The sequence below is a fragment of the Callithrix jacchus genome, chromosome 2, assembly GCF_049354715.1.
Source record: "Callithrix jacchus isolate 240 chromosome 2, calJac240_pri, whole genome shotgun sequence".
NCBI classification, from domain to species: Eukaryota; Metazoa; Chordata; class Mammalia; order Primates; family Cebidae; genus Callithrix; species Callithrix jacchus.
Genome location: NC_133503.1, coordinates 134,090,546 through 134,107,818, shown reverse-complemented (window position 1 = coordinate 134,107,818; position 17,273 = coordinate 134,090,546). Strand labels below are relative to the sequence as shown.

The window sequence follows — 17,273 nt, the reverse complement described above, 5'->3', positions numbered from 1 at the left end:
CCTTGATGTTGGCTTTATTTGCTTTCCTGAGTAGTCTTCTTTCTTGCTGCCATCAGAATATAATGTTATCATGTGGTGCAGAGCCAAATGCTGAACTAAATCATTTTGGACTTAGAGCTAGAAGAACTCTGGGCCACTGAAGTAGAATTATTTAGAGTAGAGATAGAATTGCAGTGTTTGCACAAGCAACACTGTTTGCACAAGAATACATGTTTTCATCACAATGGATATACATTTCTACAAGGACGGTAAGGACCTTACAACTCTCCTAGACACAATTTTCAGAAATCTGAGCACTTCTTTGATACTGAAGGCAGTTTACTGTTGACTGAGCCTTGTCCATGTTTGGCTTAAAACTTAGCATGTAGTATATAAAAGACATCTTGGAGCAAAAAGTAAGGCTCTAAGCTACAAAGAAAATTCTTTTTTTTTTCATTTCATTTTATTTTATTATTGTACTTTAAGTTCTGGGGTACATGTACAGAACATACAGGTTTGTTACATAGGAATACATGTGGCATGGTGGTTGGCTGCATCTATCACCCTGTCATCTACATTAGGTAATTCCCCTAATGTTATCCCTCCTCTAGCCTCCCACCCCCTGACAGTTCCCAGTGTGTGATGTTCCCCTCCCTGTGTCCATGTGTTCTCATTGTTCAACTTCCACTTACAAGTGAGAACATGTGGTGTTTGGGTTTCTGTTATTGTGTTGGTTTTCTGAGAATGCTGGTTTCTAGCTTCATCTATGTCCCTGCAAAGGACATGAACTCATCCTTTTTTATGGCTGCATAATATTGCATGATGTGTATGTGCATATTTTCTTTGTCCAGTCTATCATTGATGGGCATTTGGGTTGGTTCCAAATAGTGCTGCAATAAACATACATGTGCATGTGTCTTTATAATAGAACAATTTATAATTCTTTGAGTATATACACAGTAATGGGATTGCTGGGTCAAAAGCTATTTCTAGTTCCATATCCTTGAGGAATCACCACACTGTCTTCCACAATGGTTGAACTAATTTACACTCCCACCAACAGTATAAAAGTGTTCCAATTTCTCTGCAGCCTCTCCAGCATCTGTGTCTCCTGATTTTGTTAATGATTGCCATTCTAACTGGCATGAGATGGTATCTCAATGTGGTTTTAATTTATTTTTCTCTAATGACCAGTGATGATGAGCATTTTTTGCATGTTTGTTGGCGGCATACATGTCTCATTTTGAGAAGTGTCTGTTCAGAGCCTTTGCCCACTTTTTGATGGGGTTGTTTTTTTCTGTAAATTTGTTTAAGTTCTTTGTAGATTCTGGATGATAGGTAGACTGCAAAAATTTTCTCCCATTCTGTAAGTTGTTCACTCTGATGATTGTTTGTTTTGCTGTGCAGAAGCTCTTTAGTTTAATTAGATCCCAATTGTCTATTTTGACTTCTGTTGCCATTGCTTTTGGTGCTTTAGTCACAAAGTCTTTGCCCATGCCTATGTCCTGAGTGGTATTGCCTAGGTTTTCTTCTAGGGTTTTTATGGGTTTAGGGCTCATGTTTAAATCTTTAGTCCATCTTGAGTTAATTTTTGTTTTCAATATGGCCACTCCAGCGAACTATCCATGTCTTATTCTTGGACTGTCCACTACTTAGCCTACGTTCCAAAAGGATGGGCAGCTTTCTGGAAACAAAATGGTAAATGAAATCTCTGGAGGAGATTTATTGTGTGTGTCTTCACAGGCACATCCATCAGGTGGGTAAAAGTTAATATGAAACAATTTGACTTTCTAAGAAAGGAAGTACAGGGTAGTGGTTAAGGTCATTGACTCTAGCCAAACTTCTTGGAATCCCAGCTCTCCCACTTACTTGAGAAAGTCACTTATAAGTCTTCATTGCTTAGTTTTTAATCTGTAAAATTTGGGTAATTTACAGTACCTTTACAGAAGGATAAAAGTGCCTTCTTCAAAAGGTTCTTGTCCACATTAAATGGTTGGATTTATTTAAAGCCCAAGACCTGTATCTCAAATGTGTTGGCTGTTATATTTATTTTTGTCTCTTACTTCTAAACAAATAAACCATTCCAGGTCCTCTGTACTCCTACTGGGACATTTGCTTTGTACACTGAAGGAATTGCAGTAATTCAATTTTACTGTTTTATCTTAGGACATTTGTGAGGAAGCTAGGGTTAGTTAGGGTTGTTGTCTGTGGCTGAGAAACATAGTAGCCCCAGCCCTAATTCTCACCCTAATCCTAACATTTGAGGGCAGATCATATCAGGATTTGTCTAATTCACACATATCTCTTCTCACAGTCCACCTCTGTCTGTAGGCTCTGTACTGCTCCAGGACCAGTCCTGACCTTGGTCAAGAGGAATTTGAATAGGTCTTGTCTGACGTTCTGTTCATGTACAAATAATCTCAAAAGTTGTCTGGACTATCTGCCCTTCTGCCCCATTCTCCATCTCTAATCTTCCAGATCTTGGTTATTTCATTGTAGTTAGTTCTTATCTGATGCTATTTTTATCTCTCACTCCTACCTATAAGTCTTTCTAAATACCAGTTAGGGGACTAGGGCTCTGCCTTCTGCAACCAATAACTGATTTTCCAAATTCCTCCTATCTCCATGTGTAAAATTCGGAGCGTTTTTGCTCATAGGTTTTATGTCACTGCCACCATCTCATTTTCTAGATGCTTCTCTTTTTCTTCTTTTGAGACAGCGTCTTGCTCTATTGTGCAGGCTAGAGTGCAGTGGTGTGATCACAGCTACCTGCTGCCTCAACTTCCTGAGGTTAAGTGACCTTCCCCCTCAGCCTCCCACGTAGGTAGGGGGCCACAGGTGCATGCCACTTGTGGCTAATTAAAAAAAAAAGTATAGGCCTGGCGCAGTGGCGCACACTTGTAATCCAGCAGTTTGGGAGGCCCAGGCGGGCAGATTGCCTAAGGTCAGAAGATTGAGACCAACCTGGCCAGCATGGTGAACTCCTGTCTCTACTAAAAATACAAACATTAGCCGGGCATGGTGGCAGGCACCTGTAATCTCACCTACTGGGCAACAGAGTGAGACTTTGTTTCAAAGGAAAAAAAATTTTTTTTAGAGAGACAGGGTCTCACTATGTTGCTCAAGCTGGTCTCAAACTTCTGGGCTCAAGTGATTCATCCACCTCGACTTCCCAAAATGTTGCGATCATAGGCATGAGCCACTGTGCCCAGCCTTCTGGATCCTTTTCTACCTCCTCTAATCCTGCGTCTTCTGTCACTGTCTTCCAGCCTGTTGTCTACGGAATATCTTGATCTGCCTCTGATACTGGACTTTCTCTTAGTATCTAAAGCAGCATGTCTTCTTTACCTCCAACTGCTCCCTGGTACTGTTGCTTCATTTAAGTGGGTAGGGCAGAAATGCTGTGTTCATCAGAACTCACCTTACAACTTCTCTTACAGTTAGGTTTGGTCATGTGACTAAATTATCACTGAAAGAATGTGGGTAGAAGTGATGTCCACCCCTTCATGTGATCCTCCACACCTTCTCTCTTTTCCCATATCTACTGTCTGTTAGACACAGAGGCTCTAACAGAGGACTCCAAGGCCATACAGGAAAACAGAGCTATAGGATGCAAGAAGCCTGGATCCCTGAATGACCACATGGAAGGCTGCCTATTGACTATGCATAGCCACAGTGGACTTTGTGCAAGTAAGAAATAAATTTTTATTTTGTTAAGCCACTGAGATAAATGTATATAGCACTGAGTATTATCACACTTCATATAGTGGGCCTGTCTAAATCCAATTCTTAGCTATTTTGTCTGATTTTGTTGCAACTATCCAGACAGGCCTGACTCGACTCTTCCAAAGAAAAATACCTCAAATGTACATCTTTGATCTTATGAACACTAAGCTTTAACTGATACAACCATATGCAACCCTTCCACATTCTTTAAATAATCTTAGAACAGTGTGATCCTTAGACCTCTTTGAAAATCTGACAGAAACTACAAATTGTTTTCCAGTAAAAAATCCCCATAAATACAAAAATAACATGCAAATACTTGAGAGTTTAGAAACCCCTAAAGAGCATCTAATGATTTCAGGATAACTCCTACTATTGGATTCAGTGATGGATAAAAGTCAGTCTTATACCAGTCTTCTCACAGTGAATTGCCCTCTCTTCAATAGGAGCCAAAAACATTGATTAGTGAATTTGGCTACAAAATAAGTCCACAATAACAACTTAGTCTTTCTGCTTCTATATTTATTTAATTTTACCTTTTACTGGATGAGTTTTTCTTCATCTGCTATGTAGTTTTTCTTTAGGGAGAAAACATGTTTGACTCAGGACAAATTTTTGTGACAAAGATTTTTCCAGATTTCTCCCAATTTCAAACTTTTCTTGCTTGTTATTTTATTTTATTTTTTTTTTGAGATGGAGTCTTGCTTTGTCTCTCAGCCCTGGAGTGCAGTGGTGCGATCTTAGCTCACTGCAACCTCCGCCTCCCAGGTTTGAGCGATTCTCCCACCTCAGCCTCCCAAGTAGCTGGGATTAGAGGCACGTGCCACCATACCTGGCTAATTTTTGTATTTTTAATAGAGAGAGGGGGTTTTACCCTGTTGGCCAGGCTGGTCTGGAACTCCTGACCTCAGGTGATCTGTCTGCCTCAGCCTCCCAAAGTGCTGGGATTACAGGTGTGGGCCACTGCACCTGGCTACTTGCTATTTTAATAGGGAGGCAACATTGCCAGAGTTTGTCTGCAGAGTCTTTGTGAAAGAAAAACAAAGGTTTGGTGGACAGGATTTACTTATAGGCAGTTTGTTTACGTGCTCAAAAGCACCCAAAAGACAGTTGTGGAAAGAAACACCTGTTGTGGGGTAATTATATGAAATTATATCTGAATACACTCTTATCTGTGCAGTGGAGTATTTCAGAAAAGAGAAACACCTTTGTATTCAAATAAGTAGGTTGAATGGCTTCATTTCTAATGGGTCATTTGTAATGATTATCGTCTATTTTTCTCTTTGCATTTAAAAGTTTTTTCTTCATGTCTTAAAGTATACAAAGAGAAAAGAAACAGATATGAAAGAGGAAATATGGGTGACAGAAAGAAGGCTTGATTAGAGGATTTGAAAACATAATGAAATAGCGGTCTCTAAATTGGACTCTGGGCTTTGCTCTTGAAAACACTGTGTACTCAATCCCTCTGCAGCTGAAAAATTGAAAACAGGAAGTGTTTTTGCTTTAGGGAAAAGATTTCATGTCAACATTAAGACATAAAGTTGCATGAGCTAGAAATAACCAAGATTTTTGCAACTAGAAGAATTATCAGATATTGGGGGTTCCTAGTGTGAAAATGAAATCCCCCTGTTGACTCTCTTTTCCAGGTTTCTAAAGTATAAGAAAACATGTCCTGTGTTATTAATGGTTCAGATGTAATGAAGCCAGCCAAAGGCACCAGTAAGGTAAGTAGCTACCTGTACGGTATGATTTCAGGGATAGCACCTAACTGAAAATATTGCTCTTTACTGAAATGTACCACCTTACACCCCCTTTTTTCTTTGTTCTTAAAATGTATATTTAATTAAGCAAGTAATTCATTAGTAGCTTATTACTTTGAAGATTCAAACCATAGAGTGGTAACTAGTTAATGAACTAACTTATAAATCCATCATTCATTTGGTCATATATTATTGCTGATCATTACATGACAAGAATTGGCAGTCTGAAGTACAGGGAGTGTGGTGAGCACAATTAAGAGTATTAGATGCTGGCCGGGCACAGTGGCTCACACTTGTAATCCCAACACTTTGGGAGGCTGAAGTGGGCGGATCACTTAAGGCCAGGAGTTCAAGACCAGCCTGGCCAACGTGGCGTAACCCCATCTCTACTAAAAATTAAAAAACATTAGCTGGGTGTGGTGGTGCATGCCTGTAATCCCAGCTGCTCAGGAGGCTGAGGCAGGAGAATCACTGGAACCTGGGAGGTAGAGGTTGCAGTGAGCCAAGATAACGCCACTACAATCTAGCCTGGGCGACAGAGCAAGACTCTGTCTTTATATATATATATATACAGTGAGATGCTGGCCCCTATCTACCCATTCCCACAATACCCTCTCTTTTTACATCAAAGAGATCTCTCTAATAAATTGGGTAATAAACAGAAAAAAAACGTATGAGATGCTAAAAAGCAAACAGACTCAGGTGAATGCACCACTAAAGCTAACTGGACAACCAGCAAGGCATCGATGAAACCACTAGGTAGCCGAAAGTTTGTAGAGGTAACCAAAGTTTGCTATAGAGTTGGGAATGTTGTCAAAGACAAACTGTGTATTTCCTTAGTTTTGTTTAGCACCAGCCTGGACTGCAATCTTGCCAGTGTGGAATGGATGGGATGAGAGGTGGATGGGCCCAGCCTTAGAAGCAAGATTTAGATCTGTAAATATAGGTCATCACAATGGAGAGGGAAGAATCCAGACTTCAGGAACCCAATGTAGAGGTGAGTTCTGATTCAACCATTAACCAGCTGTATGTCCTCGAGTGTGTTCCCGCATTGCATTGAGCAGGTTCGTCCCATGTCGGGTATAACAGGAGCACCTACCTTTTAACACGATGGCTTGCATGAAGTACCAGTCACCAGCCGAGGCACATAGCAGACACTGAGTGTCCCTTTCTTGGAAAACTTACCAGTCAAGTCTTTGGTTATATAACTTTATCTTAAATGCTATTAAAATGCTTTCCGTTTCAATGAAATAGAGGTGGCTCTCTTAATTGATGAGAATTTATTTGGCAAAGAGAAAATAGCTTGTTTTTATACCATTCAATTACTATTTTTTTTCCTTCAGATGGCCTTACGTCTATAGTATCTACTTATCAATTCAATAAAATAGTGTGGTCCATTGGCAAAGCTAAGAAAATGGTAGATTAACTCTGTCATCTGCTCAGCAAAAGCCAATCCCTTCACCCAGTGCATCCAGGCTTATTAACAGGTGCCTCTGTGATCCTTCCCTATCCTGGCCTTTCCAGTGAACAACAACCGGTGCTGACATTGAGTGTCCCTTAGGAGACAGTGATATGCCAACCCCTGGGTAAAGGTAGGAAGGGGTGAGGCTGGTGCAACTTTCTGTAAGTCTGCAGGTTTAAAACAAAACAAACCCAAAAACCTCTAAGGTCAACAAATGATAAAAAAATGTTTGGCTTTATTCTTGAATCATATAAAAAGCTAGTATTTGTTGAATACAAAGTACAGGCATACCTTGTTTTATCACACCTCCCTTTATTGGGCTGTGAAGATACTATGTTTTTTACAAATGGAAGCTTTGTGGCAACTCTGGATCGAGCAAGTCTATTGGTGCCATTTTTCCAACAACATGTGTTCACTTCATGTGTCTGTGTCACATTTTGGTAATTCTCTTAATATTTCAAACTTTTTCATTATGATTATACCTATTATGGTGATCTGTGGTCAGAGATCTCTGGTGTTACTATTGTAATTGTTTTGGGGTGCCACAAAATGTGCCCATAGAAAACAGTGAACTTATGGATAAATGTGTGTTCTGACTTCTCCACCTCGGCACTTCTTATTCTCTCAGACACAAGAATATTAAAATTAGGCCAATTAATAATTCTACAATGACCTCTAAGTGTTCAAGTAAAAGGAAGAGTCCCAGGTTTCTCACTTTAAGTGAAATGCTAGAAATAATTAAGCATAGTGAAGAAGGCATGTTGAAAGCCAAGAGAGGCTGAAAGCTAAGCTTCTTACTCTAGTCAGCCAAGTTGTGAACACGAAGGAAAAATTATTGAAGGAAATTAAAGTGCTTCTTCAGTGAATACACAAATGATAAGAAAACAAAACAGCCTCATTGCTGGTGTGGAGAAAGTGGCCTATGAGTGGTCTCCATAGATCAAACCAGCCACAGCATTCCCTTAAGCCAAAACCTAACCCAGAGCAAGGCTCTAATTCTCTCTCATTCTGTGAAGGCTGAGAGAGGCGATGAAACTGCCAAAGGAAAGTTGGAAGCTAGAAGAGGTTGCTTCAGAGGTTTAAGGAAAGAAGCCATCTCCAGAACAAAAAGGTGCAAGGTGGAGCAACAAGTGCTGATGTAGAAGCTGCAGCAGGTTACTCAGATCTGGCTGTGAACACTGACAAGGGTGGCTACTCTAAACAGCTGATTTTCAGTGTAGACAAAAACCCTTCTGTTGGAAGGATATGCCGTCTAGGACTTTCATAGCTAAAGAGAAGTCAATATCTGGTTTCAAAGCCACAGAATCAAGGTATTTAGTCAAACTCATCTAGATGTTGCTGTGAAGACAATTTCCAGATGAGATTAACATTTACATCAGTAGACTCTGAGTAAAGCAAATCACCTCCAGAAGTGGGTGGGCCTCAACCAGTCATTTGAAGGCCTTATGTGGAAAAAGACAGAGGTTCCCCAAGGAAAAGAAAACATCTGATTGGTTCTGTTTCTCTGAAGAACCTTCCTCATGTGCCAAATACTATTTAATATTGGTGTGGGGGATGGTCTGAAAAACTTTCCCTTGCACTCAGCTATAATGTGTTGTAAGCAAGGCTGTTGCTAAATCTTTGTTTATCAACGATTTGTGGTCTGAGGTAATCATGTCCTTTTTTCTTTCTCTGCACAGTCCAGCATGACCCCTCGTTCACAATCAAACTGCCTTTAACATACAGGAGCACCAAAAGGCACAGGAGTGGACGCCAGCAGACTCATTAGCACCTCCCCAGCATCACCTCGGTCCACTTAACTGAAGAACAGCTGTTGAAGACGGCAAGAGCCAAAACAATACCCAGTTCTCAACCAAATAAGATATCTCTGAAAAGAGGAAAAATGGTTGTGAGCTGCCATTGTCCCATTTTTAGGAGAAACTATAGAAGGAACAGCAAGCAGTTACACAGAAATGTAAGATTGTGCCTATGTTAATTCCAAGCAATAGTCTTTCTATGTATAACCCATTGCTAATTAAATGTTATCACTTAACATTCATTATTGACAAGAGTTTTCTGGCTATTGTCAAAGCTCAAGTGAAAGGCTTTTAGTTTCTTTCATTCCTTCTAAATGAAACCAATTTAGCAGATCCTTCCTTCCCTCCCTCTCTTCCTTCCTTCCTCCCTCCCTCCCTCCCTCCCTTCCTTTCCTTTCTTTCACGGAGTTTTGCTCTTTTTGCCCAGGCTGGAGTGCAGTGACACATTCTTGGCTCACTGCAACCTCTGCTTCTCAGGTTCAAGTGATTCTCATGTCACAGGCCCTGGGGTAGCTGGGATTACAGGGGGTGCCACCACACCTGGCTCGTTTTGTATTTTTATTAGAGATGTGCTTTCACCATGTTGGCCAGGCTGGCCTTGAACTCTTGACCTGAAGTGATCCACCTGCCTCAGCCTCCCAAAGTGCTGGAATTACAGGTGTGAGCCACTGTGCCCAGCCTCAGGACACTTTTATAATGATCCTTAGGTCAAGGTTTAGATGAGAAATTCATTGCTGTGATGGACCGAGGTGATGTTGGGGAGGTGCTAATGAGTCTGCTGGAGTCCATTCCTGTGCTTTTTGGTGCTCCTGTATGTGAAAGGCAGTTTGATTGTGAACAAGGGGTCATGCAGGACTGTGCAGAGAAAGAAAAGGCACATAGAGTCAACAGCATTCTCCCGCATCCTGGCTAGAACAGACAAAGCTTGCTCCTGTTTGGCAAAGTTTCTAGGTGGTATTTTTAGAACAATAGCCTCCTCTGTTTGGTGCTGCAGGAATATGGCTCTTGATTCACAGATGGGTATCTCTGGGGTGACTGGGGAGCCAAATTGCCAAGGCTTCCCCTTCCTGGATAAACAGTGACTCTTTCCCGATTTTTGTTAAAATCTTAACAGGCCACCAAGGCTGATAAAGCTTCAGAAGAGAAACTTCTTGCAGGCAGCTACAGGTGGTGTGTCATTTAGCAGGAAGTGTATATTTAGCAATGTTTATTTTTCTTTTCTTTTTTTTAAAGACAGAGTCTTGCTCTGTCATCCAGGCTGAAGTGCAGTGGCACAATTTTGGCTCACTGCAGACTCCGCCTCCTGACTCAAGTGGTTCTCTCACCTCAGCCTCCCACGTAGCTGGGACTACAGGTGTGTACCACCACATCCAGCTAATTTTTGTAGTTTTAGTAGAGATGGGATCTCTCTATGCTTCCCAGGCTGGTCTCGAACTCCTGGACTCAAGCGATCCATCCACCTCAGCCTCCCAAAGTGCTGGGATTACAAACGTGAGCCACCTTGCCTTGCCATATTTGGTAATATTTCTTTCTTTCTTTTTTTTTTTGAGACAGAGTCTCATTCTATCGCCAGGTGCCAGGCTCAGTGCAGTGGTGCGATCTCGGCTCACTGCAACCTCTGCTTCCTGGGTTCAAGCAATTCTGCTTTAGCCTCCCGAGCAACTGGGACTACAGGCAAGTGCCACCATGCCCAGCTAATTTTTGTATTTTTTAGTAGAGATGGGGTTTCACCATGTTGGTCTCAATCTCTTGACCTTGTGATCCGCCTGCCTCCCAAAAGTGCTGGGATTATAGGTGTGAGTCACTGTACCGCCAGTAATATTTCTTAAACCTCAATGTGACTATGAATCACCTGAGGATCCTGTGAAAGGTCAGACTCTGATTCTGGATAGGGTCTAAGATTCTGTGGTTCTTTTATTTTGTTTTAATTTTCCTGTGCCAACTCATCTGCAAAGCATTAGATATACATTAATTAAACTGTTGTTGAATTTCTGAAGATGTCAATCCATGTTAGTGTCCTAGAGTCTTTTTCACATTTTAAAAAATTTTCGTGGGTACATAGTAGGTGTCTATATTTATGGGGTGATTCTGCATTTCTGACAAGCTCCTGGGTGATGTTGACACTACTGGTCTCTCAACCACAAGGATATACAACCTGTCTGAGGAAGAATATTGCCTTTCAATGGAGCTAGTCACTGGTTGGTTTGTTTTGTTTTTATTGAAGGCTTGTGCTAAATAATAAAATCTGCCTTACTTTCTTTTCACCTTGTCACTTGTGTTTGGAGCAACACAATGGAAGGAGCAAGCTGTAACTTGTGAACAGGAGACACATTAATGAAAGAAAGCTCCAGAGAGAGAATTCAAGCTGGCCTGTTGCCATGACGCTAGGTTAATGACACTGAGCTGGAAGAGTGATTCCCCCCCAGTCTTTATCAAGTGACACCATCTTAATTACTCAATCAAAAGACAGCCTGTTTCCAGCAAACAATTACTTTCTGATAGATACCCCTGTCTTGTTAAGTATGCTTTCTGACCGTTTATAGCCAAACATTTGATGTACTTCTCCTGAGAAGGAAAATCACCTTCTCAGCTCTCTCTACTCAGCAGCAGCTCCCACCCACATCATGAGCAAACACATCTACATTTAGCTATTCTGAATGGTTTAAAACTCGTCATTATTTATTATGCTTTGGTGACTTTTACCTTTAAATGAAGAACTGAGAAGGACACACAAGGTCCTCTCAACAACGTGTTTTATGCTTGAGGCTAAGGTCTCAACTTGGGGAAGGGAAAAAAGTTGTCTCAAGCTCGTCACTCCCAACCCCTGGAAGGCCCTTTTGTATAGTTAACCAATTGCTGCTGATTGTAATAAATACAGTTTATCCCATCTACATTTTTATTAATCAATACCCACCAAAACAACATTGACCTGAACCCTGCAGCTATTTGATCCATAGCTTTAAATTTTTTTGGTACTCCTTGAGGAACTTCACTTGCATCTAAATAGATATGGGAATCAAAAACCCATAAGGGGCTGCTTCTCTTGAGGCTTTTCTTATTTGCCTGTGTCGTCTTTTCTCTTTTTCTGGTTGATTAAATGCCAGGGTAAAAGGGATAGCAACTGAGCTAGCACAGGTACTACTCCAGTTGTTTGGCAGAGTGTCTAGTAAAGGTCCTCCACAATACCACCATACATCCAATCAGGGATGAATAAGGGCGGACTGCTGGGTCAGCTCTCCTTTTACTGCATCCTGTTAAGTTTCCAAGGAACACTAAATTCTACCCGTGTCATGAAAGAAACCAGGCGAACTTTGCCGTGGGAGATGGAGGCTGTATGGCCCTCAGGGACTGACCCACAGGGTATTGAACTTCAGGAAATAGCAGAGAAAGAACCTGGCACAATTCATTATCCCAGGGGGTGGAATCTTGAAAAAGAGCTACCATGTCTACTTGATTCTAGGATCATTCTAGTGGAAAGGGAAAAACCTGGGCCTGTGGCCTACCATGCACACAAGCATAACAGTTGCTTTTATTTAAAGTGCAGACGGAATATTTAATCCATTCAACCAGGCGTTTGCATCTTGGTATCCTGTTTCAATAGCTACGGTTTGTCTTAGGTCTTTTATTTCCACTACAGAAACTTTGGTTTTGTCATTGTGCCTGGGAGGAGTGATTGATAAAGAGATTGAAGGAGTAATAAAGCATATTTCAGAAATTTCTTTAGGATCTTTTTCTGACACATCGGTTCCTATGCCATAAATAGGATTTAATGAGGAGGAAGAGTTTTTAGATGTTGGAATAGTAATGGTAAGCTGTATAGGATTACATTGGTTATATTGACAGCTAGAAGGAGTAATTCCCTTTGTGAAATGGATGTAAGTTTTAAGGACTGACAAAGGCCTGTAGGAGCAGTCCATCTTAAGCCTTTAGTGTTCCACAGGATATTAGACCAGATAGAACGTGGATCGAGATTAACTTGATCCATCTCTTCAGAGGACCATATAAGCGGATCGGGTACTCTTTTAGTTAATTTTTTATATAACAATTTGCTTCTCAATGCAAATGAATCAATCCATGGACAACAGTATCCAATGAACCCTGACATTTTCTAAGTTCTTGTTCAGTCCAGAGCAATAGCAAGGACACAATTCCTTCAACCCGTTCAGGTCCTATTCTTCTACCTGCACTGATTAACTGGCCTAAGTATCTAACTGTAGGTTCTACATATTGAAGTTTTCCCTTTGAGACCCGCAGCCCTTCAGAATGTAAATGGTTTAGAATGTGTCTAGAAAACTCAGTTACTTTTTCTATATCTTCCCCAGATATAAGAATATCATCCATGAATTTAAGCGGGCGTAGCTACTTTGGAACAACAGCCTTCTCTGTTATTTTCTCTAAAGCATGACTAAAAAGATTTGGTGAATCTGTAAATCCTTGAGGCAAAACTGTCCATCTGTATTGTTGCTGTTGTCTGGTATGAGGCTCCTCCCATTCAAAAGCGACTATCCCTCAGGTGTCTTCAGCCAAAGGGCATGCCCAGAAAGTATCTTTTAAACCTATGACAAACCATTTTTGACTGTAGGGAGTCTTACTAACAATAGTGTATGGGTTTGGCATAAGAGGGTGAGTGGTTTGGACTATTCATTTATAGCTCTAAGGTTTTGCACTAATCAATATGGCCCATCTGGGTTTTTGACAGGTAAAATGGGAGTGTTATATGGAGACATACAGCTTCGAGAAGCCCATCCTTGGTAAGGCCTTCAATCACAGGTTTTAACCCTACTTGTCCTTCTAAAGAGATAGGGTGTTGCTTTCTCCTTCTCCTTCCTGTCTCCCCTGGAGTTTTTTTTTATCTGATTTGGATTGGGGGAATCTGTAACTTTCCTCTATTCCCCTCCTTGGACCAAACGTCAGGATGAATATACTTTTCATCTGCCGTAGTCAGCAAATTTAAAGAAGTTAGAAAACCTGTTGGGTCAACTTGTAGACCTATGCCTAATTTCAACATTAAATCTCTTCCTACTAAATGTGTTCCTGCTTCAGGAATTAATAAAATTTGAATACAAGTTGACCGTCTTTATATTTCACCTCTATGCTTTCCAAAATTTTTGCTTTAAATCATTCTCCTTTTGCCCCAGAGACTAGCAATTTTTCTGGAGAACAAGTTAAGTCAGCTGGGGGAAAACAAATAGTAAATGAGCCACTCTGGAGTCAATTAAAAAGGTGATCAACTCGTGGTTGGGTCCCACCTTCAAATTTATCAAGGGCTCCTGGTGGGACTCGAAATAAAAAGGATGGAGCCCCTGACCGCCCTACTCCTCTTCTTTAAAGGTAGGCATGAGTGTGTTGTACTGGAGCGAGCATACAAAGTCAACACCAAGAAAAAAGTATGCCAAATTGCAGGGTCTTTATTGCCAGCGGCCACAGAGGACGTGGCCCCGAAAGGAGGGTGTCAAAACCTTTTATGCCCATAAACCACCTTGGGGGTGGGGGTGAGGGTGAGGGGTGGGGAGGTGGGAGTGAGAGGCTTCAGACATTCTGAGGCCAGTGGACTTTGGATATTCCATAAATTACCTCCTGGGCAGAGATGAGGGTGAGGGGCTTTGGACATTCCGACTGTTACTTAAGTGGTTCACAGAAGTCAAGATAAGCGTTAGTTTACACATTGCCTGGGTAGGGTGGAAATTACGGACCTTAGCTACTTATTATAAGTTGCAGGGGCCAAGATGGCGCGGGTTTGGACTGCTTGCCTGTCACATCAGGGTTATAGAGAGCAGTTTCAACAGAAAGCTGAGGTGTGGTTTTGGTATGCAGTTTTATGGGGCTTTTACCATGTCACAAGTGGAAAAGCATTCTCTGCACTAATTCAGGACATTCTCTCTTGAAATGGCCTGATTTTCCACATTCGTAACATCTATCCTGCCATCCTTCTCCTGAGTTCCTCTTTTGAGATACTGAGCTTGCCTCCTGTACCTTTGAGTTCCTGAATTCCAGGAACTTCGTCTCTCACTGCCTTTGGAAAACTGCTGGCACGAGTTTAAATCTGGCTCCTGGTACCATTTGCCTCAGTGAACTCTGCCAAAAGATTTTCTGCCTTTTCTTTGCCTTTCTTCATCCCTCCTTACATACATACACATTCTAGGCTTCTCCTAAAAGCTCTTCTGGGCCGGGCGCGGTGGCTCACGCCTATAATCCCAGCACTTTGGGAGACTGAGGCGGGTAGATCACGAGGTCAAGAGATCCAGACCATCCTGGTGAAACCCCATCTCTACTAAAAATACAAAAATTAGCTGGGTATGGTGGCACAGCCTGTAGTCCCAGCTACTCAGGAGGCTGAGGTAAGAAATTGCTTGAACCCAGGAGGCGGAAGTTGTGGTGAGCCGAGATTGTGCCATTGCACTCCAGCCTGGGTAACAAGAGTGAAACTCCGTCTCAAAAAAAAAAAAAAAAAAGCTCTTCTGTTGGTGGATTCTTCCAGTTTTCTAGCCTTTGCAACTTCCTTGCAATATCTGGCCAGCTATTAGCAACAAAGTGCAGTTTTAACATCCCTTGCCCAAGGGGGCTTTCCGGATCCAAATCAGCATATTTTCTTATTTATTCTCTTTATTTAAAAACTTCATGGGCCCTTTATCTTTTTCCTGTTGTATATCAAAGGCTTTAGAGAGATTTTGAGGTCAGGGCTCTGACTCTCGAATCCCTTCAATGATCATTTCCCTTAAATCTCTCATGTTATTTGGGTGGGCTGCAACATTGTTGTCCCACTGTGGGTTTTGAGCTGGAAACTTAGTATCTGCTGCTGGGACACCCTGATCTGGGGGATGGTCAGGCTCCCAGGCTGCCATGGCAGCTCTGTGGATCTGTGCTCCCAGGAAAAAGGAGTACTTGAAATTGACATTAGCTCGGTCCAAGTATATAAATAACTGAGGACCTAAAAATGGATCCATCTGTTCTGCTGTTGCATCAGGGTCATCTAACAGTGGCTTAAGCTCTCTCTTTAGCCTCCGGACCTCAGAAGCAGTTAAAGGGGCATTTACTAAACCAATCACACCTCCTTTTCTACTTCTAACGAGGACCATCTGTTTTATTGAGTCCACTGATTAAAATACTAATCTCATCTGGAAGCAGCCTCACAGATACACACAGAAATAATGTTTAATCTGGACACCTCATGGCCTAATCAAGTTAACACAAAATTAACCATCATAACAGGTGACCAACATAAAAAAAATAAAAGCTTACAGCAGCATCAATGCAGAAATAACTCAAATTTTTACTAATATGACTAACATTCTTCCAGGATTTTTCTATAATTATTAACATGTTATTTTAAAAATGGGATCATATTATATTTTTTGTTTTATAATCTGCTTCTCTCCCAAAACTATATCTTGTGATTATCTTCCTCTTGTTGACAAATGTGCCTCTATATTTATATAGTCAATCCTATGGTGCACTTTTACTGTGTCAACTTGGCTGGAACTGTATTTCCTAGAATTCCCTTCCCTGGGTGGCTCTTGGTTCCAGTTGGAGAAATGTACCAGTGGAAATTTACGGAAGGTAGAAATGAAGCTGCATTCGTTCAGTTGCATAGTAGGGTGTGATGCGGGCTAGGTGCCGTTGCAGCTCACACACATCGTTAATCTGCTGGTTCCCTCTGTAGATACGTGCAGCTCAGCAGGGAAGGGCACGAGCTTATCCTGCAGGTGATTGACATCATTAAGGTTGGCAGTCTGTTCTAGAAGCTGTAGAACTAGTTACATCCTGAGTTCCATGTTCTCACAGGTTTCAGTGTGTCCTTGCTTCATATTCATCCTTCTTTCCCAAGTGGTGGGTCTGCTAATTTCAAGCCCAACACCAGAAGCAGAAGTTGCCTTCTTACCTAGGTGTCTTAACCACCTCCCGCATCTACATATCTAGCCCTACGTGCCACTCACTCGTGGTGGTTCTGCTTCTCCTTTTGAATGGTATAACCAGTCTAGACTTTGGTGCTACAAGTGAGGTATTCTGCTTATCTATTACTATGTAATAAAACATCTCAACATATACTGGCTTATAACAGCAGTTAGCAGCTGGGCATACTGGGTCACGCCCGTAATCTCAGCACTTTGGGAGGCTGAGATGGGTGAATCACTAGGTCAGGAGTTTGAGACCAGCCTGACAACACGGTGAAACCCCATCTCTACTAAAAATACCAAAATTACCCAGTCATGGTGGTACACACCTATAATCCCAGCTACATGAGAGGCTGAGGCAGAAGAATTGCTTGAACCCTGGAGATGGATTGCAGTGAGCTGAGATTGCACCATTGCACTCCAGCCTGGGTGACAGAGAAAGACTCTGTCTCAGGAAAAAACAGCAGTCATAATTTTATTAACGCTCATGTTTACTATGGGTTGGGTATTTGAGAAGTACTCAGTGAGGTGATTCTGCCAACGGTTTCCTCAGGTCCCTTCTAGTTTCCTCCACCGGCTTTTGTTATGGCAGGACCTCACTTAAGGCACCAAATTCTCTTCTAGTAATCTATTACCGGCCTAAAAACTACCACAAAGC

At 41.6% G+C, this 17,273-nt stretch overlaps 1 long non-coding RNA gene across 1 annotated transcript; it reads left to right on the top strand.

The window, feature by feature from the left end:
- The first annotated feature begins 5,205 nt into the window (after positions 1 to 5,205).
- Positions 5,206 to 9,049, top strand: LOC144581508 (uncharacterized). Its single transcript, XR_013532399.1, has 3 exons — positions 5,206 to 5,429; positions 6,306 to 6,462; positions 8,607 to 9,049. It is a non-coding gene; the product is annotated as an uncharacterized LOC144581508 (long non-coding RNA).
- Positions 9,050 to 17,273: the final 8,224 nt, after the last annotated feature.